Source organism: Dasypus novemcinctus, chromosome 8, assembly GCF_030445035.2.
Source record: "Dasypus novemcinctus isolate mDasNov1 chromosome 8, mDasNov1.1.hap2, whole genome shotgun sequence".
In the NCBI taxonomy this organism is placed as follows: domain Eukaryota; kingdom Metazoa; phylum Chordata; class Mammalia; order Cingulata; family Dasypodidae; genus Dasypus; species Dasypus novemcinctus.
Genome location: NC_080680.1, coordinates 30,392,914 through 30,420,376, shown reverse-complemented (window position 1 = coordinate 30,420,376; position 27,463 = coordinate 30,392,914).

Here is a 27,463-nt window from a genome sequence, read left to right as displayed (position 1 = left end):
ACATCCTCTCCAGCATTTGTATTCTTCTGTTTTTTTCATAGCTGCCAATCTTATGGGAGTAAGGTGGTATCTCATTGTAGTTTTGATTTGCATTTCCCTGATAGCTAGAGATTTGGAACATTTTTTCATGTGCTTTTTAGCCATTTGTATTTCTTCTTTGGAGAAGTGTCTGTTTAAATCTTTTTCCCATTTTTAAAATGGGTTGTTTATCTTTTTATTTTCAAGATATAGGAGTTCTTTATATATGCAAGTTATAAGTTTCTTATCAGATATATGGTTGCCAAATATTTTCTCCCATTGTGTGGGGTCCCTTTTTACTTTCTTGACAAACTCCTTTGAGGTGCAGAAGGCTTTAATTTTGAGGAAGTCCCATTTATCTGTTTGTTTGCTGCTTGTGCTTTTGGTGTGATGTTCATGAAACCATTTCCTATTACAAGGTCTTGTAGATGTTTCCCTACATTGTTTTCCAAGGTCTTTATGGTCTTGGCTCTTATATTTAGGTCTTTGATTCATCTTGAGTTGATCTTAGTATAAGGTGTGAGATGGTAATCCTCTTTCATTCTTCTACATATGGATATCCAGTTCTCCAGGCACCATTTGTTGAATAGGCCATTCTCTCCCAGTTGAGAGGTTTTGGTGGCTTTATTGAATATTATATGGCTATATATATGAGGTTCTAGATCAGAACTTTCAATTCGATTCCATTGGTCTGTGTGTCTCTCCTTATGCCAATACCATGCTGTTTTCACTACTGTAGCTTTGTAGTATGTTTTGAAGTCAGGTAGTGTGATTCCTCCAATTTCGTTTTTCTTTTTTCAATATGTCTTTGGCTTTTTGGGGCCTCTTTCCTTTCCAAATAAATTTCATAGTTAGTTTTTCTAATTCCTTAAAGAAGGCTTTGTTGATTTTAATTGGTGTTGCATTGAATGTGTAGATCAGTTTTGGTAGGATAGACATCTTAATAATATTTAGTCTTCCTATCCATGAACAGGGAATAATCTTCCATTTATTTAGGTCTTCTTTGATTTCCTTGAACAATCTTGTATAGTTCTCGGTGTATAAGTTTTTTACATCTTTAGTTAAATTTATTCCTAAATATTTGATTTTTTAATTTACTATTGTGAATGGTATTTGTTTCTTGATTTCCTCCTGGTCTTGCTCATTATTGGTGTACAGAAATGCTACTGATTTTTGTGCATTGATCTTATAACCTGCGACTTTACTAAACTCATTTATGAGTTCTAGAAGCTTTGTTGTAGACCTCTCAGGGTTTTCTATGTATAGGATCATGTCATCTGCAAATAATGAAATTTTGACATCTTCCTTTCTAAATTGAATGCCTTTTATATCTGGTTCCTGCCTCAGTGCTCGAGCAAGTACTTCTAAGACAATGTTAAATAGAAGGGGAGACAGTGGGCATCCTTGTCTTGTTCTGACTTTAGAGGGAAGGATTTTAGGATTTCTCCATTGTTAACGATGTTAGCTGTAGGTTTTTCATATATACTCTTTATCATGTTCAAAAACTTTCCTTGTTTTCCGATCTTTTGGAGTGTTTTTATCAAGAAAGTGTGCTGTACTTTGTCAAATGCTTTTTCTTGCATCTATAGATATAATCATGTGATTTTTCCCCTTCAATCTGTTTATATGGTGTATTACATTGATTGATTTTCTTATGTTGAACCATCCTTGCATACCTGGAATGAATCCCACTTGGTCGTGGTGTATAATTCATTTAATGTGTTGTTGAATATGATTAGCAAGTATTTTGTTAAGTATTTTTGCGTCTAGATTCATTAGAGAAATTGGTCTGTAATTTTCCTTTCTTGTGATGTCTTTGTTTGGCTTTGGTACTAGGGTAATGTTGGCATCATAGAAGGAGTTGGGTAATGTTCTTTCCGTTTCGATGTTTTGGAATAGTTTCAGCAGGATTGGTGTCAGTTCTTTCCGGAATGTTTTGTAGAATTCACCTGTGAAGCCATCTGGCCCTGGGCTCTTCTTAGTTGGGAGATTTTTGATAACTGATTCTATCTCTCTGCTTGTGATTGGTTTGTTAAGATCATCAATTTCTTCTTTCGTCAATATGGGCTGCTTATGTGTTTCTAGGAATTTGTCCATTTCCTCTAGATTGTCATTTTTGTTGGAATATAGTTTTTCAAAATATCCTCTTATGATAATCTTTATTTCTGTTGGGTCAGTGGTGATATCGCCTTTCTCATTTCTTATTTTGTGTATTTGCATCTTCTCTCTTTTTTTCTTTGTTAGTCTCGCTAAAGGTTTGTCAATTTTATTGATCTTCTAAAAAAACCCAGCTCTTGGTCTTGTTTATCTTTTCAAGTGCTTTCTTATTTTGTATTTCATTTAGTTCTGCTCTTATCTTTGTTATTTCCTTCCTTCTTCTTCCTGTTGGATTACTTTGTTGTTGTTTTTCTAATTCCTCCAAATGTGCAGTTAGTTCTTCAATTTTTGCTCTTTCTTCTTTTTTGATGTATGAATTTATGGCTATAAATTTCCCTCTCAGTACTGCTTTTGCTACATCCCATAAGTTTTGGTATGTTGTGTTATCATTATCATTTGTTTCAAGGTAGTCATTGATTTATTTTGAGATTTCCTCTTTGACTCACTGTTTTTCTAAGAGTGTGCTGTTTAATTTCCATATCTTGGTGTGAAATCTGGGCCTCTGACCCTTGCAGATTTCTAGCCTCACTCCACTGTGGTCAGATATATTATTTTGTATGATTTCAATCTTTCTGAATTCATTAAGCCTTTCTTTGTGGCCTAGCATATGGTCTATCTTGGAGAATGATCCATGTGCACTTGAGAAAAATGTATATCCTGCTGTTTGGGTGTAATGATCTGTATATGTCTATTAGATCCAGCTCCTCTAATATACTGTTCAAATATTTCGTTTCTTTAATGATTCTCTTTTGAGATGTTCTGTCCAGAGTTGATAATGGTGTATTAAAAGCCCCCACTATAATTGTAGATGTATCTATTCTTTCACTTAGTTTTTCCAGCATTTGCCTCACGTATTTAGAGGCGCCCTTGTTAGGAGCATAAATATTTTTGATTGTTCATTCTTCTTGACAGATTGTCCCTTTTACTAATATGTAGTATCCTTCTTTGTCTCTCACAATTGTTTCACATTTAAAGTCTATTTTGTCTGATATTAATATAGCTACTCCTGCCTTTTTTTGGTTATTGTTTGCTTGTAAGATTGTTTTCCAACCATTCACTTTCAGCCTCCATGTGTCTCTGGGTCTAAGATGTGTCTCTTGTAGACAGCATATAGATGGGTCATATTTCCTTATCCAATATCCCAGTCTGAATCTTTCGAGAGGTGAGTTTAATCGATTGACATTCAGTGTTATTACTTTCAAGGAATTATTTATGTTAGCTATATTTTGACTGGACTTGTGTTTGTCATATTTTTTTTCCCCTTCTCTTTTTGTCTTTTTTGTTGCTCTTACACTCTCCTCCAACTCTGCCTGTCCTGTTTTTTCCTTTCTTCCTGCAGAACTCCCTTTAGAATTTCTTGAAGGGAAGGTTTCTTGTTGGTATACTCTTTCAGTTTCTGTTCATCTGTGAATATTTTGAACTCTCCATCATTTTTCAATGCTAGTTTAGCTGTATAGAGTATTCTTGGTTGGATATTTTTTTCTTTTAGTACCTTGACTATATCATACCACTGCCTTCTTGCCTCCATGGTTTCAGATGAGAAATCAGCACTTAATCTTATGGAACTTCCCTTGTATGTGATGGTTTTCTTTTCTCTTGCTGCTTTTAGAATTTTCTCTTTGTCTTGAGCGTTGGATAATTTGACAAGTATATGTCTTGGGGTGGGCCTGTTGGGGTTTATGATGATTGGGGTGTGCTGTGCTTCTTGGATATGTACATCTGTCTCTTGCAGTAGATTTGGGAAGTTTTCAGCCATTATTTCCTGCAACACTCCTTCTGACCCCTTTCCCTTCTCTTCTCCTTCTGGGATGCCTATAATACATATGTTTGAGTGTTTTGCATTGCCATTCAGGTCCCTAAGTCCTAGCTGGATTTTTTCTATCTTTTTATTGATCAATTCTACTATCTGTTTGATTTCCAATGTACTGTCTTCCACATCACTAATTCTCTGCTCTGCTTTTTCTAATCTGTTATTTGCTGCGAGTGTATTTTTGATTTCTTGAACTGTGGTGTTCATTCCCATCATATCTGTTATCTTTTTGCACAAGTCTGCAATTTCCCTTCCAAGTGTTGTCTTCTTATTGTTAACTTCTTCCTTTACTTCATTAAATTTGTGTGTGATATATGTTCTGAGATCTTTAATTACTTGTGCGAAGTTCTGCTCCCCTTCCTGGTTTTTAGTTTGTTCATTGGATTCAGCCATGTTTTCCTGATTACTGGTTTGGTTTGTAGATTTTTGCTGCTGTCTGGTCATCATTTTATCTTGATGGGTTTAATCAGTTCCTTAGCTTCTTTGTCTAGTCTTGGAGATTAATTAGCTGTTGTTTTTGCATAAGTGTTATATCTTTTCTTTGTCACTTTGTTCTTCTTATTCTAATTTCTTATTGTTGGCTGAGTTCACTTTGAATTAAAGTATTAGGGCCAGGGAGAGGCAATTGTGTAAGAAAGGAAAATGTGTAAAGTAGTATTGGTAATAAATGTTAACAGAGCAACAATATGAGATCTGGGAGGATGGATATTAGATTCATGTAAGTTGTGTAGAGTTATATCAGTAAGTAGAGTACCTATAATGAGGTAGTCGACTGAATATGGGAGGAATACGGTATGAATTAAAAAGCTAGTGTTTTCGTGAGAGAGGGAAAGAGAAAAGAAAGGCAATAGTTTTAAGAGTGGATGAAAGACAGAAAACAAAAGAAAGGTATTAGAAATTAAGAGTTAGACAATTTGGGGATCAAAGAAAGGGAGGTGGAATATAGGAGAGACAGTAGATGATGGAGGATATCAAGATGTGGGGGAAAGGGGATTGTGTAGGTAGCCAAAATCAATTCACACAGAAATGAGGTAACGGAGGATGAGGAAACCCAGCAAATGTGAGGTGTTCCCTGCAGCACCTATTGTATAATTAAGATAAAATAAAATAAGAAGAAAATGAGGGGCAAGAGAGAAAAAAAATAAGAGAAGAAAGAAAAAGGGGGTCGGTAAAGGGAGGGGAACAAGTAAGGAAAAGATAAAAAGATATAGAACAACCACAACAGCAACAACAAAAAACCCCCCTAAATAACTGAAGAAAAAAAAAAAGACCTTGGGGGATACAATGGGAGAAAAGACTAGGAGATAATGCAATGTTAGCAATCAGGACAATAAAAAATAAAAAATAAAATAAAAATAATAAAACAAAACAAAACAAAACAAAAAAGAAAAAATGCAAACTTTGAGGGCTAGGACATTCAAGGACCTCAGATGGACCTCAGGGCATGGTGGATTCAGGGATGGAAAGTCTGTGATATTGCAGACTCAAGAGGTGTGAGTCTCTGGGGTGTGGGCCACCAGGGTTTAGGGGACACAGACCTGGCAACCTCAAATCTGGTTAACAGAGAGCCTGGGAGCACCACAGTGCAACACAGCCTTCAGGCATCCCCGCAGCTGGGTGCCAACCCTATGGGGGAGGTGACAACCGCAAACTCTGACCTATGTGTCAGAAACCCACAATTCACCCTCTCACTAGGGTCTCTTCTGTGGCTGTATCAGCAATTCGACTTCAGGACACCTCCCGCCCTGTAAGCCCCCGAAACAGCCACCTGGGGGCGCCTCTACACTGCAGCCAATTTAATGATGCTGCAGATCCGTAGCCAGGCCCAGGGGGTGGGACTCCAGCCGGAAGCGCCGATATCAGAGTCCGAAACTGAAATTCCCATGCCTCGCAAAATATTCCCCTAATTGGCTTCCAGACATCTCCCACCCTGCCAGCCCCTGAAGCAGGCTCCTGGTGACGTCTCTTTATTGCGAGTGATTTAAGATTGACAGCCGGCCTTGGGGGTGGGGCTCTAGCTGGAAGCGCCATTATTTGTGTCTGCAATCAAAAATTCCTTGCCTCACAATAAAACTCCTGTCTGTCTCCCCAAATTGGTCTGCGAAGTCCTCCTGCTCTGTTAGCCCCCCAATAGCCCGCTCTGGGCTTATGAATTCCCCAGTACCGCAGAGCCTCCAGGAATTGCCGCAGCGGTGTCGTGGCTCCGCCCTCCCCAGGAGGGAGCGACCAGCTCGCAGCTCCCACCTCCGTGTAAGAGAACCTCAATTTTATCTTACACACGAATTTTTCTGTTACCTTCCCACCAAATCGATGTCCAGACACCTTCTGCCCTGCAAAATCCCAAAACAGCCTGGTCCCGAAGAATTTCCAACGCTGCCCAGCTGCTTCTTTGCAGGAGAGATTATCAGATGCATTCACTCAACCACCATCTTGCCCCACCCGCTCTGACTTTAATTCTTACAGCTGAACAGTATTGAATGTATACACCACAATTTGTTTATCCATTCATCTGTTGATAGACATTTGGGTTATTTCCATCTTTTAGCAATTTTGAATAATGCCACTATGAATGTTGGTGTGCAAATGTCTGTTAACATCCTTGCTTTCACTTCTGAATGTATTCCTAGTAGCAGGATTGCTGGATCCTCTGGTAGTTCTATATTTAGTTTCCTGATCCACTGCCCAGACAGTCTTCCACAGAGGCGGTACCATTTTCCATTCCCACCAAAGTGAAGGACATTTTCTATTTCTCCACATGCTCTCATCATGTTTTTGAGATTCATCCATGTTTTTGTCAGTAGTTCATTCTCTTTTATGGTTGAGTAATATTCTATTGTATGGATGTGCTGTGATTTGTTTATATAGTTTCCTGTTAGTTTTTTAAAATTGTTTTCAGTTTTTAGCTATTTTAAATTAAGATGCTATAAACATTCTGTAGCAAGTATTTTTGTGGACATACCTTTTCATTACTCTTACATAACTACCTAAATATGAAATTGCTGGGTTATAGATGAGGTGTATATTTAAGTTCATGAGAAACTTTCAAAACTTTTCTCTAGCAGTTGTACAATTTAACATTCTTACTACTAAGGATGAGAACTCCATTTGCTCTGTTTTTACCAACATTTGTTGATATTAGTCTTTTTAATTCTAGCTATTTTAGAAGGTGTGAAAGGGTACTCATTTTGATTTTAATTTGGATTTTCTTTAATTTAGGACATTGAGCACCTATTTATGTGCTCACTGGCTATTTGTTGATCTTTTGTGAAATGTCTGTTATTTGTTTTTTTATTTTTTATTTGAAGGAGTTCCTTATAATTTATGGAAACAAAATCCTTGTAAAATATATGCATTATAAATTTTTTCTGTGTCTGAATTTGGCTTTTAATTAAAGGTGTCATTTGAAGAGGTTTTAATTTTGGTAAAGACCAACTCATGCTTTTCTTTTCTTTTGTATTTTTTGTACTGTTATTAAAGTTTGCCTTCCCTGAGTTACAAAGTCTCATTTTTTCCTTTAGAAACTTTTAGTTTTAGTTTTTATGTTTAGGCTTATGATTGATCTCAGATTAATTTTTGTTTATGGTGTGAGTTAACTGTTGAGGTTAATTTTCTTTTCCATGTGGACACTGAGTTCCAACCCCATTTGCTGAAATAATTGACACTTTCCCACTATGTTAACACCTTTATCAAAAATCACTTAACTGTATTTGTGTGGGTCTGAGTTCTCTTTTCTGTTCTATTGATCTAGTTTATCTATCTCCTTACACCGTGCTGCTTTTTTTTCAATTTTTAAATTTATTTTTAAAAAATTAATTTATTGAAATATATCACTCACACACAAACATACATAAACAATAAGTGTATAGTAATCATTTTAAACTTAATAAACAACATGTATAACATCATACAAGACTCTCATAACTCACCCTACCACGAACACCTTACATTGTTGCTAAACCTTTTTAACTCATTAAAGAGCATTGTGAAAATATTACTACTAATCAAAGTATTTTCCCCCAACCCTCCCTATTATTATTATCTTTAAACCATTTATATATGAGCATACATAAACAATTAAGCTTACAGTAAAAATTGTGAACTTACAAAGCAAACATGCATAACATCATACAGGGTCCCATACACCAACCCTCCACCAACACCTTGCATTGCTGTGAAATGCTTGTTACAAATTATTAAAGAATGTTGTCAAAATCTACTACTAATTATAGTCCTCATCTTACATTTGGTGTGTTTTCCCCCCAGTCCACCCTATTATTATTTTTTAAATATATTTTTTATGACACAAGTTGTAAGCTTATAAAATAATCATGCACATGTGCAGAATTCCTAAACAGCACCTCTCCATCAACACACCACACTGCGTGGAAAATTTGCTACAGGTAAGATAATATCTGATTGTTACCATGTCCATAGTATACATTTGGCTCCCATTTTCCATAATGCCCCATTGTCAACACAGTACATCTTTGGCATAGATGCAAGAATATTACATTATTACTGCTAACCACAGTCCATAGGTCACTCCAGTTGTATTTTTCCCATGCCTTCCAACCACCCTGCAGTAGTGATGTACATTTGCTCTAACTCACAAAGGACACTCTTACATCTATACCATCAACCACAATTCTCATCCACCTCTTGGTTTACTGTGCTATTCAGTTCCTAGATTGTTCTCTAGCATCTGTCAATTGGCATTTACATACCTAGACTACCATTTTCAGTCACATCCCTATTTATAAACTAGCTGTTACTCACTATTTGTTACTATTAATTCTATATATTTCCAATTTTTACAGTAAAGCTAGTTAAAACTTCTACATACATTAAACATCAGCAGTTCATCGCAGTCCTTCTCTTATCTCCTTTAAGAATCCAGCACCTACCACTAGGCCTTGAAGATATTCTCCTACAATTTCTTCTAGAAGTTTTATGGTTCTTCTTTTTATTTTTAGGTTTTTGATCCATTTTGAGTTAATTTTTGGATAAGGTATGAGAAAGGGGTCCTCTTTCCCTCTTTCAGCTATAGATATCCAGTTCTTTCAGCACCATTTTGCTAAATGGACTGTTCTGCCAGAGCTGTGTAGGTTTGGCAGGCTAGTCAAAAATCACTTGACCAGACATGTGAGGGTCTGTTTCTGAGCCATCAGTTTGGTTCCATTGCTCTATGTGTCTGTCTTTATGCCAGTACCATGCTGTTTTTACCACTATAGCTAAGTAAAATGATTTAAAGTCCTGAGATGAAGGTTTGTTTTTCCTTTTTAAGATGTTTCTGTCTATTCAGGACCACTTACCCTTCCAAATAAATTTGATAATCGTGTTATCAATTAAAAAAAATGCTGGTGGAATTTTTATCAGGATTTCATTTAATCTATATCTCAATTTGAGTAGAAATGACATCTTAATGATATTTAGTCATCCAATCCATGAGCATGGAATGTTCTTCCAGTTATTCAGGACTTTTTTGATTTCTTTTAACATTGGGTTACAGAATACAAGTGCTTTACATTGTTGGTTAAGTTTATTCCTGACTCTTTGAGTTTTATCTGTCATATTTTATTTTCACCACTCTTTTGACACTTTCAGTTACTTTGATAGAATCTTCATTTCTAGACTCTCTTCCAAGCCTCTCTCTCCTGTTTTTTTCTTTTCAGACTCTAGCATACCCTCTAGCATTTCCTGAAAATCTGGTCTCTTGCTTAGAAATTCTCTCAGTTTCTGTTTATCTGTGAATATTCTAATCTTGCCCTCATTTTTGAAACACAGTCTTGCTGGATAGAACATTCTTGGCTGGAAGTTTTTCTCTTGTAGTATCTTAAATATATCAGACACTGTCTTCTTGCCTTCATGGTTTCTGGTGAGAAGTCAGCACTTAATCTTATTTGGTATCCCTTATATGTTATGCATTACTTTTCTCTTGCTGTTCTCAGAATTCTTTGTCTTTGGCATTTGATATTCTGATTAGTATGTGTCTTGGAGTTGGTCTATTTGGATTTTTTAAAATGGGAGTATGTTGTGCTTCGTGAACATGGATATCCATGTCTTTCATTAGGGTTGGGAAATTTTCTACCATTATTTCTTCAAATATTCCTTCTGCCCCTTTTCCCTTGTCTTCTCCTTCTGGGATCCCATGACATATATGTTTGCATGTCTCTTAGTGTCATTTAGTTCCCTGAGACCTTGTTCAATTTTTTTCCATTCATTTCTTCAACTGTCCTTTTGTATGTTCACTTTCAGAGGCCATTCCTTCAAGCTTACCAATCCTTTCTTCTGCCTCCTCAAATCTGGTATTATATGATTCCAATGTTTTTAAAATTTCATCTGCTATTTTTCTATGTATGCTTTCAAATTCTTCTTTGTGCTCATCCAGAGTCTTCTTGATCTCCATAATCTCTTTAGCCATCTCATTGAATTTATTAAGAAGATTTGTTTGAACATTTATGGTTAGTTGTCTCAACTCCTTTTTGTCATCTAGAAGCTTATCTTGTTCCTTTAACTAGGCCATAGCGTCCTGTTTCTTGGTGCGGATTGTAATTTTTGGTTGGTGTCTTGGCATTTGGATTACTAGAGTATTTTTTCTGGGTGCAGTTTTTCTCTTTAGTTTAGGGCTTCCTGCTCTTTTTCCCTTGCTGGTTGTGCAGTAGGAGCCCAGGATGTAATTGGTGCTATAAGTTGTGGAGGCTCAAGCTGCCCTCATTTTCCCAGGACTGATGAAGCTTCTCCCAACTTTCTGCTTTGCCAGGGGTAGGGACAGATTCATAGCTGGGTGGAATAATCCAAGTCATGTAGGCCTAGACTGTAGTTGCCCAGAGAGACTAATGAAGCTTTACTCCCCTTTCTCCCCTGCCTGGGGTGGAGATGAAGCTGCAGGTGTGGGCAGCAATCTGTGTAGTGTGGGTCCAAGATGACTGCAGTTGCCTGGTAGCCTTCCGATTATTCAGTTTGTGCCAGCCAAAGGTACCGACAGTTACCTGGGTAGGCTGGTATTGGGCCTGCAAGCCTCCTCCCTGCCAGAGTTGGGGCTGGAGCCTAGTTTAGAGCTGCAGGCCAATCTGGGTGAATGAAACTGGTTCATACCATCACTGTGATCTTCAGTTCTGGCTTCCCCTCATGCTGGGGGTGGAGTCATAATGGTGGCCACCTGCCTCTTTCCTACTTGGACAGATTCACATCCCAGCTATTCCTAGGGTTATTCCTTAGCCATGTGAGTCTACCAATTAGTAGCTGAAATTGCAGCCAACCATCTCCTCCTCCCCTGTTTTTTGGGAAATGGAGCTTCCAATTCCAGCCACAGAACAGCTCCTTGGGCGCCTTGTGCCGCCCAAGTAGGATGATCACCGGTCTTCACAGCTTGGCTGGTAATTTCCCAGAGAGGCTGGTGCAGGTCCCTGCAGCCTCCTCCCTGCTGGAGGTGGGGCCTAGGCTGGATCTGCAATATTATCTGGATGGAAAGAAGCCAGTACCCCCAGCACTGGAATTTTCAGTCCTTCCCACTTTCCCTCATGCCAGGCATGGAGTTAAGATGGTGGCTCCCGGACTCTCTCTGACTTGGTCAGCCTCAAACTTTAGCTGTTCTTAGGATTATACTTTAGCCTACTGAATTTACTGAAGTTGGTGCCCAACTGTCTCTTCCTCTCCTGTTTTTGGGAAGTGGAGATTTCGATTCCAGGCGTGGAACAGCTCCTGAAGTGGCTTCTGCCTCCAGTGGAGGATGGGCACCAGCCCAGGGCTTGGAGTGCTCTACTTATGGTCTTCTCTGCAGATGGGCAGCCTCCTCCTTCCATTCCTTCAAGGATGTTGCAGAATGCCCTTCTAGCCTCCTGAAGCCCCCAAACAGGTGTTTCAGCTAGCCCCAGATAGCTCTGGGTGTTTACTAACTCCCCTGTAGCAGGAGCTGATTCTAGGAGCTCCTTACTCCACCACCATCTTGCTGGTTGTCTGTGCTGTTTTGATTACTGTAGTTTTATAGTAAGTTTTTTTTTAATAAACCAATTTTATTGGTATATATTAATAAAGCATAAATCCATCCAAAGTGTATAATCAGTGGTATTTGGTGTAATCACATATTTGTGCATTCATTACTTCAATCATTCTTAGAGCATGCTCATTATTCCAATAATAATAATAAAAAACAAGCAAAACTCATCACCTCTCAATCTCTCTATGCTTTCCCTGCCATACATAGATGCTTTAGGGAAAAGAATAGCAGCTATGTACAGTAAGTTTTGAAATTAGATTGTGTGTACATACTTGTTCTTTTTCAATAAGGGGAATGAGGAGTGGTAGGAGTTGAAAGCTGCCATCAGCCTAACATCAAAAATGGGTTCAGACTCCTTATTATATGAAAGTTACTTTTTTTGTTGTTTTTTTAAATTTTATTTTTTATTTTTAAAGAAGATTTCGATTGCATAAATATTACATAAAAAATATAGGGGATCCACATGTTCCCCACCCCTTCTACCTCCCACATTTTTCCACATTAATAACATCTTTCATTAGTGTGGTAAATTTGTTACGATTGATGAATACATATTGAAGCATTTCTTCTAACTGTGGACATAGTTCACTTTATAGTTTACACTCTATCTCACACAATTTTATAGGTTATGACAAAATGTATAACGGCCTGTATCTGTCATTGCGATGTCATACAGGAGAATTCCAATGTCCCCAAAATGCCCCCATATTATACCTATTTTTCCCTCTCCCTCCCCTCAGAACTTCTGGTGGGTACTACCTTTACATCCATGATAAACGCCCTTCCATTGCTAGAATAGTAAGTTTATAGTAGAATAATAATTAGTCTATTTTAGTCCATGCTCATTCCCCAATATTGAGAATTTTGGGATGGTGATGCCCACTCTTTCTAATTGAGAGGAGGCTTAAATCCTATGGGGCAGATGGATGGAACTGTCTTGCTTGTAGTTGCAAACATTCTCTGTTTCTTGGGATGGGCATTGTCCAGTATCATCTCCTTGTTCATTTTCCTGGGTGAATCTAACGAACTGGAGAGTAGGTGTTGCAACTCTGCTGAGATTCAGGAAGAGCCTTATTTAAAAAAAATTTTCCAATCTATAGTTTTTGTCTTTTAACTTGATCTTCTCATTCACTTACATTTAATATATTTTATAGTAATCTATTTAGTGATATGGTGTGATTTAGGCCTGCTGTTTTCTTTTTGTTGTTTGCTTTTTCTCTTCTTCAATTCCTGCCTTCTTTTAGATTAATCAGGTATTTATTTCCTCTCCTTTTTTTAGGGCTTTATTTTATGTACCTATAGTGGTTACTCCTGGGGTTAAAATATATAATATTCTTAACATATCGTAGTCTGCTTAGAGTTAATGTTGTAACATTTGCTGTAAAAAGATATGAACCTTGGACAAGTATAATTTCATTTACCCCATCATTTGTCCTATAATGGTTATATATTTACATGTATATATTGTAAAACCCCCTATACTGTGATTTATATATATGTGATATATATCACAATGTAGGGGATGATATATATGTGATCAATGTTTTCAGTAATGAAGACTATTTTCATTTGCTAAAAAATTCCAGGTGGATAGATTTTTTCTCATTTATTCTGCAGTTAAAAAAAATTCTTCTGTTGTCTTCTGGCCTCCACAGTTACTGATGAGAACTAATCTTCATTTTTTTTTTTTTAAAGATTTATTTATTTATTTATTTCTCTCCCCTCCCATCCCAGTTGTCTGTTCTCTGTGTATATTTGCTGCGTCTTCTTTCTCTGCTTCTGCTGTTGTCAGCGGCATGGGAATCTGTGTTTCCTTTTGTTGCCTCATCTTGTTGTGTCAGCTCTCTGTGTGGGCAACGCCATTCTTAGGCAGGCTGCACTTTCTTTTGTGCTGGGCGGCTCTCCTTACAGGGCACACTCCTTGTGCATGGGGCACTCCTACGTGGGGGGACACCCCTGTGTGGCAGGGCACTCCTTGCCTGCATCAGCACTGCACATAGGCCAGCTGCACATGGGTCAAGGAGGCCCGGGGTTTGAACCGCAGACCTCCCATGTGGTAGACGGACGCCCTAACCACTGAGCCAAGTCTGCCACTCTAATCTTCATTTTGAAATTGTAATTTCCTTATATTTAAATATCTTTTTTCCCCTCTAAGTTTTTTTTTTAAGATTTATTAATTTTTAAAAAAAATTTCTCTCCCCTTCCCACCCCGCCCCGCACGTTGTCTGTTCTCTGTGTCTATTTGCTGCGTGTTCTTGTCTGCTTCTGTTGATGTCAGCGGCATGGGAATCTGTGTTTCTTTTTGTTGCGTCATCTTGTTGTGTCAGCTGTCTGTGTGGGCGGCACCATTCCTGGGCAGGCTGCACTTTCTTTTGCGCCGGCGGCTCTCCTTACGGGGCGCACTCCTTGCACGTGGGGCCCACACGGGGGACACCCCTGCGTGGGACGGAACTCCTTGCATGCATCAGCACTGCACATGGGCCAGCTCCACACGGTTCAAGGAGGCCCGGGGTTTGAACCATGGACCTCCCATGTGGTAGACGGACGCCCTAACCACTGGGCCAAGTACGCTTCCTTCCCTCTGTGTTTTAAATATTTTCCTTTTATCTTTGGTTTCCATCAATTTGACTATGATGTTTCTAGATGCGATTTTTTTTTTTTTTTTTTTTGTATTATGCTTACCCTGACTGGGATTTCACTGAGCTTCTTGGGTCAGTAAGTTAATGTTTTTATTATTTGGGAAATTTATAGTCATTTCTTCATCCAATATTTTTCATAAGTTTCTCTTTCCTCTCCTTCTTGTGCTCCAATTACCTATATGTTGGTCTGTTTAGTATTGCCCCATAGGTCACTGAGATTGTGTTTATCCACTTATTTTTTGAAGCTTTATTTTCTCTGTTCTTCATATTGAATGATTTCTATTGATTCTGCATCAAAATTCCCTGACTCTTTCTTCTGAATCTTCCAATCTATTATTAAACCCATCTTGTGAATGTTTAAATTTTAGCTATTTCCCCTTTCAGTGTATATATTTTTCCCTTTGGTTTCTTTTTATCTTCCTGTTTCTTTCCTGATATTACTTATTTATTTATTTATTTTAAAGATTTATTTTTATTTATTTAATTCCCCTCCCCTCCCCGGTTGTCTGTTTTCTGTGTCTTTTTGCTGCGTCTTATTTCTTTGTCCGCTTCTGTTGTCGTCAGCGGCACGGGAAGTGTGGGCGGCGCCATTCCTGGGCAGGCTGCTCCCTCCTTCGCGCTGGGCGGCTCTCCTTATGGGCGCACTCCTTGCGCGTGGGGCTCCCCTACGTGGGGGACACCCCTGTGTGGCACGGCACTCCTTGCGCGCATCAGCACTGCGCATGGCCAGCTCCACACGCGTCAAGGAGGCCCGGGGCTTGAACCGCGGACCTCCCATGTGGTAGACGGACGCCCTAACCACTGGGCCAAAGTCCGTTTCCCGATATTACTTATCTATGTAGTAATTCTGACAAGGTTTTCCTTTAAGTCTTTGAACCTATTTAAAACAGTCTTTTTTTTTTAATTTTTTCTTTTTTTCTTAAAGTTAATAGATCATCAGGAACATTACGTTAAAAAACATACAAAAACAAAAAACATGAGGTTCCCATATAACCCACTCCCCATGCCCTACCTCATCAATTTTGTAAATTGTATTTTTTTTTGAAGATATACACGTCACAAAAAAATGTTACATTAAAAAAATATAAGAGGTTCCCGTATACCCCCAACCCCCCATCAACTCCTCTCACACCAGCAACCTCCCCCATCATTGTGGCACACTCATCACACTTGGAAAACAGTCTCTTTAATGTCTTTGCTTGCTAATTCCAGCCTCCAGACCATTTTGGAATCTCTTTCTATTGAATATATTTTCTCTTGATTGTGGGTCACATTTTCTTGTTTCTTGTATCTTGTTATGTATACTGTTTGTTTACTGTATACTGAACCTTGTAGATGATCCATTATAGAAACTGAATTCTTTTATCTTCCACTAAAAAGTATTGCTTTTGTTCTTCCAGGCAATTAAATTACTGGCTGATCCTTTTGAGCTTATGAAGGCTTGAGTTTATTAAGATGGATCTGTTTTGATTTTGCCTTTTTTTATTATAGGGTGAGTCCCTTAATTTAGAGACATACCTTTTAATCCTAAGACATGGCTCTTCTGTGGTTTCAGTGGAAAGCCCAGGATTTTAAGTAAAATTCTCTAAGTTGGAAGCACTCAAACTTCAAACTCTTTCTACTCTTCAGTGGGAAGCAGAAGAAATTTCTGCTCAGTTCTTTCTACCTTGTAGCTTTTACTTTCCACTAGGCTCCTTGGAATCTTCCTTGTGCATGTGTAGTATAAAAGTCAGCCAAAGACTTGAGGGGAATTTACACACAGATTTTGGTATTCCTTCCTTGTTTGGATTTCCTTTCTTAAACTTTAGCCATTCTGGTGTCAGCCCTGAAGTCTGACATCTTAAGCCAATTAGACTGAAGAGCTGTTTGAATACTCGCCATCAGCATCACCTGCACTGAGGAGTTTCTTAAGAGAAAAGCTATAAGAATGATGATCTCACCCAGTACATTTCCCTTTTTTTTCAGGGGGAGGGTGGTCAGTACCCTCCAATCTATGTGTTCTTTTAGTCACTCTAGTGCTTTCACATAGTTTATTTTTTTAAATGTCCAGAGATTATACTACTTATCTGTAGGAGGTTTATTCAGGTACAGTCTTCTCCATTATGAAACTGCAGCCTCTCTGTGTTTCCTAGTAAGGAGACCTGACTAGAGACAGGGTTTTGTGAGGAGAAAAATGGTTTGGCTTTGTGGGTTGGAGAGGAAAAGGCCTTAAAGGCCATGCCATGGATAATTTACATGATGGAGTAGACAATAGGGAAAGGGTCATGTCTGAATTATAGATAGCTTTTGTTTTTAAATATTAGAATGATGCTGACATTTATTATAATTCATGGAGAGACTTGACATGTATTCAAATGAATTGGTATGGTATTTCCATCATTTACATGAAGCAAATGTCAAAACAGAAGTAAGACCCTCAATTTATCCTTGTAATTACAAGTCCTTCCCTCCCCCTTTTCTCCCTATTCTGTCATCTTTCTCTTCTCCCTTTTACTCTTCTTCCTTCTTCCTTTTCTTGTTTTTCTCCCTCCCCCTTTCTTTTAATTTTCTTCATGGTTATGACTAATACATGAAGCAGTTACCAGAGTTATTCAAATGTATCTTAAGAATTCAAATTTTGTCTTAAAAAAAGTTTTAACTTAGTAAAAGCATATATTTACCTTCTTATTTATTTTTATATTCCCAGTGCTTAGCAAAATGCCATGTATCAGTAGAAAAAGGGAAGGAAAATTAATGGTTAATTAAATTTTTATGTCCATTCAAAAATTATTGTGAAGATTCTATAATTGGTAACTCCATGTAGAAGCTTGGAAAAGTAGTTTAGATCAAAGCATATTACAAAATTATATATGTACTATGATGCAGACTGAAAATGTTATGCACATGAGAAAGATTGGAAGGGAATACACACAATATTAATAGGTGTAGGACATTAAGATCTTGAATGCTTACTTTCCTCTATTTTGAAAATAGGGGCTTTGACGCAATTATTTTTAAATTACTCTGTGTTAGAGCAACTTCAATAGGAATGGATAGAAATATTATCCTAGACCCACCACTTAAACATCAGTGATTTGGAGTTGTAGGTGTAACAGGATTAAGCAAGTTTACACCCTCTAGCTTATAACTTTTTAGTAAAAAACATTTAATAACCATGGTCTCCTAGGGGCAACCTCCTCTCTCTATGTGGTGGAAAGTTTTGCACCTCTTCCTTGTCAAATATGTGGGATTGGGCAATATTGGAACCTGAGGGTTAAGAATTAATGAATAAAAGGAAGTACAAATGTCCTGCAAAGTATCTGTAATACTCCTCTTCTTCACTTTCTAATGAAGATTTCAGCTTATTCCCGTTGCCCATATACTGCTGCCGTCACACTCTAAGACTCTTCAAGACCAAGATGAAGCTACTGCCCTTTTCACCATGCATTCCCTGACTCTGCTAATGGCCCCTTACCTCAAAGGGTGGGTGTGAAATTAAAAGAGAAAAGGATATACTAATTAAGGACATAAAGATTGTACATAAACATTTCTGCTTAGCTATTCCGTGTCACTGTTAGAGGATGAAAACTAACAAGAAGAATCCAACATTCAATCACCTACCAAATACTGGACACATGCTGGGCACTTTCATGTAATTTCATTTTCTTTTTTCATCAAACCTTGACCTTAAGAAAATGGGAAGTTGGAGAGATTAAATAAACTGGCTAAGGTCACACAGCTAACAAATACCCCCATTGGGTTTCAGGGTCAATATTTACATCTCCCTCTAAAGAGCCTCTCTCTTTACTTTGGGGAAGCATGGCATGGATATTCTGGTTGTTCTTAATCCCCTAATTTGCATACGATTGGGTTGAGTAGGGGATGGAGGGAACAGAAGGATAATAAACCTGTTGACGTTATCAGTATCCTGGAGTCTGGCCACTTCCTGGAAAGAGAGTAAGTTAAATAGCAGAACACCAGGACTATGAAAAGTATGCAAGTTGATTTCCAGGGGAACCAGGTAGGCCGTGCTTCAGGCACAGCCGAAGAGAGAGAAGAGTGTAGCTTGAACCCTGACCTCCTGCAGTAACCCAGAGTGCCAAAGGCTCCTTAAAGGGCTGATGGAATTGACTTCACTGTGATTTCTCCCTGCTCCTGCCTCTCATCTTCCAGGAGGCTGCAGAGTATGAAGAGGAATCTCATCTTTGAGACCTGTGCACTCCAGGACTGGCTATCAGTCTTCAAATTCCCACTGGGAGTAAGACCTGGGGTAAGAAGGTTTCTTTCACCGTCTATGTTTTTATGAAACGAGTCTTGTCTCAACAACTAAATTGTAAGGTTGCTAAGGTGAGGGCCAGGTGCTGTGTTTTTGGAGCCTTTATCATACTCAGCCCTTTGTCCAGCACATGGTAGATATTATACTTAATAAAACCAGGTTGATTAGTTTCTTGCTGGAGGGTTTATTTCTTGTGAAATAGGTGTGATTTGGGAGTTTACATCATTGATTTTCAAAAAGGGAAAATCTTGCCTTTGCTGCTCCCAGCAGCCTGTCTGCTCTGGCGTGCTTGCATTTGCCCGGCATGTTTTTCTCTTTCTGGCTCTCTGCCTCTCGCTGGCTTCGATTGTCTCTCCCCGCAACATCAAGTCCTCTTGTCAGCTGATGCTGTCCTTGAACGGAACAAAACCCTCACAAGTGGGCCATGAGTTGAGTCACTTACCTCTGTCTCCAGAGGAGTTTATCTCCCCTGACGAGGTTTTGTCTGGTTTTAGGGGCACAGTTAGTGACAGTCCATGCAGGTAGCAGCATGTGACCCAGGCGCCTTGCCTCATACTGTGTAGTCGTCAGAACTGTCACACAGTCGGAACAAGTTAATTCCACACCGGGAGAAGGGCAGGCTGTAATAATACTGGGCCTCTGGAGAGGGTGCTGTCAGACGGTGTGCAGCTGCAGCTACCCGGCCGCTCCAGGGCTGAGCAGACATGCGTGCTGACAGCATGCTATTCCCAGGGAGCTGGACGCGAGCAAGCCTGGTGGTTTTCTGTCTGTTCCATGGTGTTCCTGGTGCTGCCAGCTATAATCTGGGGATGACAGTTTCAATAGGGACATCTCCAACTTTAGAAACCTGTTTTTTCAGGGTAGGGGTGGAGAATGGCTCTCAACCCTTCTCCTCTCTTAGTTCTTCCCCCCACCTCTTCCTCCCCATCATAGCTAAGGAGAGGGATGATTGGGTAGGTGCATGTGTGTGGGTTTTCTTAAAGACAGTTGCTGATGGGCTGTTGGTCTCATGGAGTGTTTTCTTAAAGTGTTCTCTAAGAAATCCTTGTTTTCTGATGCTGGGTGTCTGGTACGTTTCTTAGAGATGGGAAAATTAAGAGCTCTGAGTTAGCAGTGGTGAATAGAGAGCAAGCATTGCTGTGCGAGGGGCTTTCTTCCAGAGCAGAGGTTTGGGGATAGGAAGGAGAAACACTGACATATATACTCTGTAGAGTGGGGCTTTAGAAGTTCAAGGCCTCTCAAGAACTAAACGAAGACGTTAAATAAGTGTAAGCGGAACACCTAGATTCGTACTTGAGGCAGAAGATAATTTAATTTTTAGATTAGGGATTGATGACCAAAGTTCTTTTCTTTTTCTTCTTCTCCCTTTTTCTTTAATAAGAGGTGAAGATTAGGGAGAAACAAAGAGGTCTTTGCTTACAATTAAATAGTGATGAAAATAAAAGTTCGTTATTTCTCCTAATGATATATATGATATGCCTCGGAAGGTGTGATTCGTTTTACTGACTGCTGGGTTATTATCCTCAAAACAAATCTGAACACATAACATTATGGCTAATATTTCATGAATTTACATGTGCTGATCTCTCTTACTGCTATGCTTTTCACATGTTCTTTACATGCCCAATTTCTATTTGTCTTGTAAAACTCAGATCAAAAGTCCCCTCTTATATGAAGCATTTCCCCCATCCCCTAGGAGAATTCTTAGGGAGTCTAAAACATGTGTTTATGTATTTTTCGTACATTTATCGGGCAGCATTTATATGTGCTTCCTTATATTTCTAACTTTTCTACTATTACCTATTGAAATTAGGAGCCATGTGTTCATCATTCTATCTGCAATGCCTAGAAAACATCTAGCACAAAATGGATGTTAAGTCAGTACACGGAATGAAGAGTACTTTTTGAGCTCAGGTGTGAAAAAAAAATGTTAACAGATGAAGATGGAAGCTTAATCATGGATGGATTTAAAAGGGTTAATATTGGCAATATAGCATGAATCCTTAAGCATACTATCAGGAGTAAGTTCAGACATTTGAAGAATGCTATTGACAATTAAAAAATTAAAAGGGCTTTAAAAAGCTATGATTAGTTCAATGATTGGGACAGATAGAATAATGTTAACACATGGCAAGGAGCTAGCAGAACTACTAGACTCTTGCTTCTGTGTTCTCTCTTGGGGAGCATGATCTCCAAAGACCCATGTAGTCAAGAGGAAGTAGGAGATGATGGCCTGGATGCTTTTAGTAAATTTAATTATTTGGGGCCAGAAGAAAAATATTCCAGGGTATCTGAAATTGGTGGGTGACAGTGGAGTCATTTGAAAGAGAGTTCAATTCTTCTCATTTTCTGTTTTTCAAATCAATCCAATCTTATCTAGTTCTGCTGTTACCACTGTTAGTCTATGTCACCATCATTTACCTCCCAGATTACTGATTAAATCCTCTGCCTATAGAGTTGCTTTTTCTCATGTAGTCTCTGCATGGAAACCAAAGTGATGCAAATTTGATCATGTCATTCCCTTGTCAAAAACAATGCAAGGCATTTTCCCTTTCTCCCTTTATTGTGGCTATTGGACCTGACTCTCACCAACCTCTCCAGCTTACTCTATCGACATTTTCCCTCCACCTACCCCTCCCTTTCCTAGTGTTCAGCTTCACTGGACTCTTTCAGCCTCTCAAGCATGCATTGTCACCTGTCCTCTGCTGAGCTTTTGTTTATGTTCGATTAATTCATTCGAAAAGTGTGTCCCCTGAGCCAGGCCTTGTATTAGGTATTGGGAGATGTGAAGGAGAATCCAAAATCCCAGTCTTTTGAAAGGAGATAGTTACTTGTCAAGTGATCATCAGGTAAGCAAATGAATTGCAATGTTATTACAAGGAAAAGGAAAAATATATGCTGTTATGAGAGCATGTGGTGCTATGAGAACATATGAGATCCTGTGTCGACCAGGCTAAGTCTTCCCTAATAAAATGATGAGGATGAATAGGCACTAACTAGGAGAAGTAAAAGGAAGAAAGGGCATTCTTAACATAAAGAACAGGATTTGCAGAGTTCTGTTCAATGAGGGAAAGCTCTAAGATGAACTAGAAGCAGGTCAGTGTGATTGGGGTGGGCAGGAGGTGAGACTGCTGGCAGGGCCAAGTCAGTGCCTGCAAGCCTTTGTAGACAATGGTAAGAAATGTTTGCCTTCATACTAAGGGCAATGAGGGCCAATGAAACCAGGACTGAAGGCAGCAGGGTTAAATATTTTGCGAAGATTGATTTGTCTGCAGATGGAATACGGAGAGGTAGGCTGAAAGGATGTGGGTAAAGAATTTGCGAGGCTGTTGCAGTAATACAGGCTACTGATCTGGTTTAGATGAGGCCAGACCATGATGACATGTATAGGAGTGGGCTGATTCCAGTGATATTTAGAAGGTAAAGCTATTAGGATCTGGTGATTGATCAGACAGGAGGGGTGAGGGAGAAGGACTTGTCAAAGACAACTTGCAGGTATATGGTGGGTAACTCCATGGCTGGTGAAGACAGTCACTAGAGAGGAAACAGTAGGAGATGGCTAGAATGATAGAGTTGGAGGCCAGAGGCATAAATTTGTATAAGTCATTAGTGACATAACAAGGAATAATTGAAGCCATGGACTGTGGTGTAATTACTTTGGGAGAGAACAGAGAATATGAAGAGGAGATGGCACAGGATCAAGCCTTGAAGAAAGTCAACACTTAATGGAGGGGTCCAGGAGAAAATAGGGAAAGCAGGCCATGAAAAGTCAGCATAATGGGAGCACAACTAGGGAGATGTGATGTAACGGAAGCTAAGGGAAGCCAGGGTTTAAAGGAAGAGGGAGTGTCAAGTACATGTGAGGAAAAGGAAAATGAGGACTGACAAATCTCTTGGATTTGGTGGCATAAGGAGAGGAGAGCCTTAGTCACAGCTGAGGGAGAGAAGTTAACAGCTGTGCCCTCTGCCTAAAATACTCTTCCTTTTTCTCTTTGCCTGGCCTGACCCCACTCATTCTTCAGCTCTTGATGGAAACTCCTCTTATTCTGGGGAGCAGTCCACAATGACTCTCCCTTCTCTCTCTTTCCACAGGACATGCTGGGTGCTTTTAAAACGAGGTTCCATGGCATTAAACTTGTTTATCTTAGCACACACTATTTTTTTTTTATTGACTTTGTAATAATATTACATTAAAAAAAAATATATATGAGGTCCCATTCAACCCCACCACCCCCACCCTACCTCTCCCCCCCCAGCAACACTCATTCCCATCATCATGACACATCCATTGCATTTGGTAAGTACATCTTTGGGCACCTCTGCACCTCATGGTCAATGGTCCACATCATGGCCCATACTCTCCCCCATTCCATCCAGTGGGCCCTGTGAGGATTTACAATGTCCGGTGATTGCCCCTGAAGCACCATCCAGGGCAGCTCCATGTCCCAAAGACACCTCCACCTCTCATCTCTTCCTGCCTTTCCCCATACCCATCAGCCACCATGTCCACTTTTCCCAATCCAATGCCACCTTTTCTATGTGGACATTAGATTGGTTGTGTCCATTGCACCTCTATGTCAAGAGGAGGCTCAGATTCCACATGGATGCTGGATGCAATCCTCCCACTTTAAGTTGTAATCACTCTAGGCTCCATGGTGTGGTGGTTGTCCTTCTTCAACTCCATCTTAGCTGAGTGAGGTGAGTCCAATAAATCAGATTGTAGGTGCTGGAGTCTGTTGAGGCTCAGGACCTGGCTATCACATTGTCAGTCCAGAGATTCAAATCCCCTAAATAAATCTTAAACCCCAACACTAACTGCAACTCCAGCACATTAGCATGAAAGTCTTATGAAGAGAGATCCCATCTGAGTCCAGATTCATCACACATAAACACCAGTTCCAAAGAGGGGCCATCTGACCTGGTAGTTAACCCCATCTGCCATGACCATAACTCCCATGGGTCTCTTTAGCCCTCAAAGGAACCAATACCTGGGGGTTGTATCTGCTTTATCTGTCTCTCAGACTCTGCTCAGTTAGTACACACTATTATACTTGTTTACATTTTGCTTATTGCCTATTTTTCCTGCCAGACTATCAGCTCTGAGTGCATAAAAACCATAATCATCTTATATCCCGATGGCCTAGTAAAGCATCACACATTGAGTAGGTGCTTAATACATATTTAACTGAATAAATTAATTAAATATTGTTAAATTTTCAAACTAGATTAAAAAAATATGGGCTTAGTTTTATGGAGTGATTTCTCAAATCATAAAAACAGCTTTTCATCCAAACAATCTTAAATGATTACTGTGGGCAAGTTTGGATTCCTGGAGAACCGGTCATTTTACGCTAATTGAGGAGTACCTTTTCTTCTTTATTGAGGTGAAAATCACATAACATAAAATTAACCACATTAGTCGAGTGGAAAAAAGCAGAAACCAGGGATTTCTCTATAGTTTAGTTAGAATGTACATGCTTCCACACATACAGGGCTCTTCTTAGTTCTGGTTATGCTTGTGCATTTTCTCTGCCCCTCAAGCACTCCATTTCTGATTTGTTGACCTCTGTATTTAAGTGTTCTGATAAAATCATAGGACCTGCTTTGTTGGAATTGTTAATCAATTCAGTGAATAGCCAACTCTGAAAAAGATGTTTTAGATTCTGTATGGTGAATAAAAGTAACATATCTTAGTCTAAAAAAAAAAAAATTAACCCCTTTAAAGTGTACAGTTCAGTGGCATTTAGTACATTCACAGTGCTGGGCCACTGCCTCTTCTATCCAGTTCTAAAACAATTTCATCACCCTAAAAGGGAACCCTGTCCCCGTTAAGCAGTCACTCTGCAGTCCCTCCTCCCCCCAGTCCTGGAAACCATGAATTTGCCTTTGTCTTTCTGGATTTTGCTATTCTGGATACTTCCTGTAAATGGAATCATACAATATGTAATCTTGTGTGTCTGGCTCCTTTCACTTAGCATAATGTTTTCAAGGTACATCTATGTTATATCCTACATCAGAACTTCATTCCTTTTCATGGCTGAGTAATACTGCAGTGTATGGATATACAACATTCTGTTTATCCATTCATTCATGATAGGCGCTTGAATTGTTTCCACCTTTTGGCTATTGTGAATAGTACTCCTATGAACATTTGTGTATAGGCATTTATTTGAATATCTGTTATCAATTCTTTTGATTCCTAAAGTGGAATTGTTGGGGTAAATAGTAATTCTATGGTCAACTTTAAAGGCCAAATTATTTTCCATAGCATCTGCACCATTTTACTTTTCCACAGAGAATATATGAAAGTTCCCATTTCTCACGTTAATACTTATCATCATCTGACTTTTTGATTTAGCCATGCTAGTGGGTGTGAAATGGTACACCTCATTGTGGTTTTGATTTGCATTCTCCAAAAGACCAATGATACTGTGCATCTTTTCATGTGCTCCTTGGTCGTGTGTATATTTTCTTTGGAAAAATGTCAGTTTAAGTTCTTTATGAGGAGTACTTCTTTTAATAAAGCATAGGACATGTCTAGATTATGGAAATGTTGTGAACATAACATATCTGAATTTCAGCAGTCACCCACGATAACCATTTAGGCCACATGAGTAGATTCCTAGCTAGCTCAACATGCTGGTCCATGGGTCGATGTCAACTTGGAGAGAAAGGTACTCTGATCCTATCTTCATTTGAACTAAGCTAATTTCATTCCCTTACAAATTTCTGACTTGAAGTCCTTGGAGTTAGATTTGTTTCAAAATTTGGAGTTTTGGGATTCTATAGTGGTGATATGGTAAACCCTAATATTTCTCCTCCCCTCATTCAAAGCAACTTGCTTAATTTCTTAAAGAATGACAATAATAACATAGTTATATTTGTATCTCACTTTAGATCTCACAAACACTGCATTTTATCCCACATCAACTCTGTGAGGTAGGAACTACCTTCATATTTCAGACGGGGGAAATTAAGGCTCTAAGATATTATATCTGAACTATATATACCTAGAAAGTAGGAAAAGGAAGAAGTATTTTAATGACATTTTCAGATAATTGTGGATATTACTTTTGGATGCTATACCAAAACATGAAAAATGGTAATTTCTTTAAGATTAGTTGCTACGTGGAATCTGAAATAATATTAGTGAATTTCTCTTTGTTACATTAAACTCCATTCATCTGTCTTGTGCTTTGACTGAAGCTTTTACTCACGTATGGTTTCATGGAATCATGGATTGTTCATTGGAAAATACTGGTTTACTCAGTGTATTAGTCAGCCAAAGGGGTGCTGATGCAAAATACCAGAAATTGGTTGGTTTTTATAGAGGGTATTTATTTGGGGTAGGAGCTTACAGATACCAGGTCATAAAGAATAAGTTACTTCCCTCACCAAAGTCTATTTAGAGCAAGATGGCTGCCGATGTCTGCAAGGGTTGAGGCTTCCTGGGTTCCTTTGTTCCTGGGTCTTGCTTTTCTCTGGGTTCAAGGTTCCTTTCTTCCTGGGGCTGGCTTCTCTTTCCTCTGCATGCTGACTTCCCAGGGCTCCAGCTTAAGTCTTCAGCATCAAACTCCAACATCAAAATTCCAACATCAGAAATGCTCAACTCTGTCTTTACCATGCCTTTTATCTGTGAGTCCCCACCCCACTAGGGGTGGGGATTCAACACCCTAATCATAACTCAATCATGACCAGGCACAGATCAGATGACAAACATAATCCAATATCTATTTTTGGAATTCATAACCATATCATAACCAAACTGCTACACTCAATAATGCAGATCTTCCAAATGTTGACACAGTTCATTATACAATAAAAATTACATTCCTTAATATCATCACTGATCTTATTAGAAATATCTTTAAGTATTGGGAAGCTGTTAAGCTCATGGTGATAGATAAAAGATAAAACAAATTTTCCAAAATTCTAATTTTCAGTTAAAAGCTCAAATTTTATCATTGGCAGAAAATATGGTTATTTGTTTTACTTGATGTGATAGGCTCACTTTGTTCTATTTTGGTAAAGTATCTGCTGATTCTCAAGTTTGAAAAACTATGGCATGATAGCTGTTCTATGAAAAAGTAGGTAGTGCAGATCACAACTCAAACAATTGTACATGTGGCTCTTTGATGTAAACACCATACTTGGGTATGCAGCACAAGTACTTTATTCATGCTTACCACTTTGTCACATAGAATATTGAAAAGCTGTGTATTCAAGAGTTAGGATTTAATAAAAATAACAGTTTTCTTACTTCAGTGTACCCCCACTTTATTTTCATTGTGGATGCATTCCAGAGAGGAATGTAGTGACTCCTGCCCTGATTTATGCTAAAAGGAGAACTAAAATTTACCACCATTGATTTTCTACCATCAGTACAAATGTCAACATAATGAACAAGATAAATAGTGTCTTAGTATTATTGTAAAATGCTCTTGACCTCTTTGGTTCCCCTGAAAGTGTTTCAGGGACCCTAGATGTCTGCAGAGCACACACTAAGAACTGCTGGACTAACAGTGTAACAGTCCTAAATATTGCATTATGTTACCACCTCACAGTGTTGTGTCTTGGTGGGGGAAGTG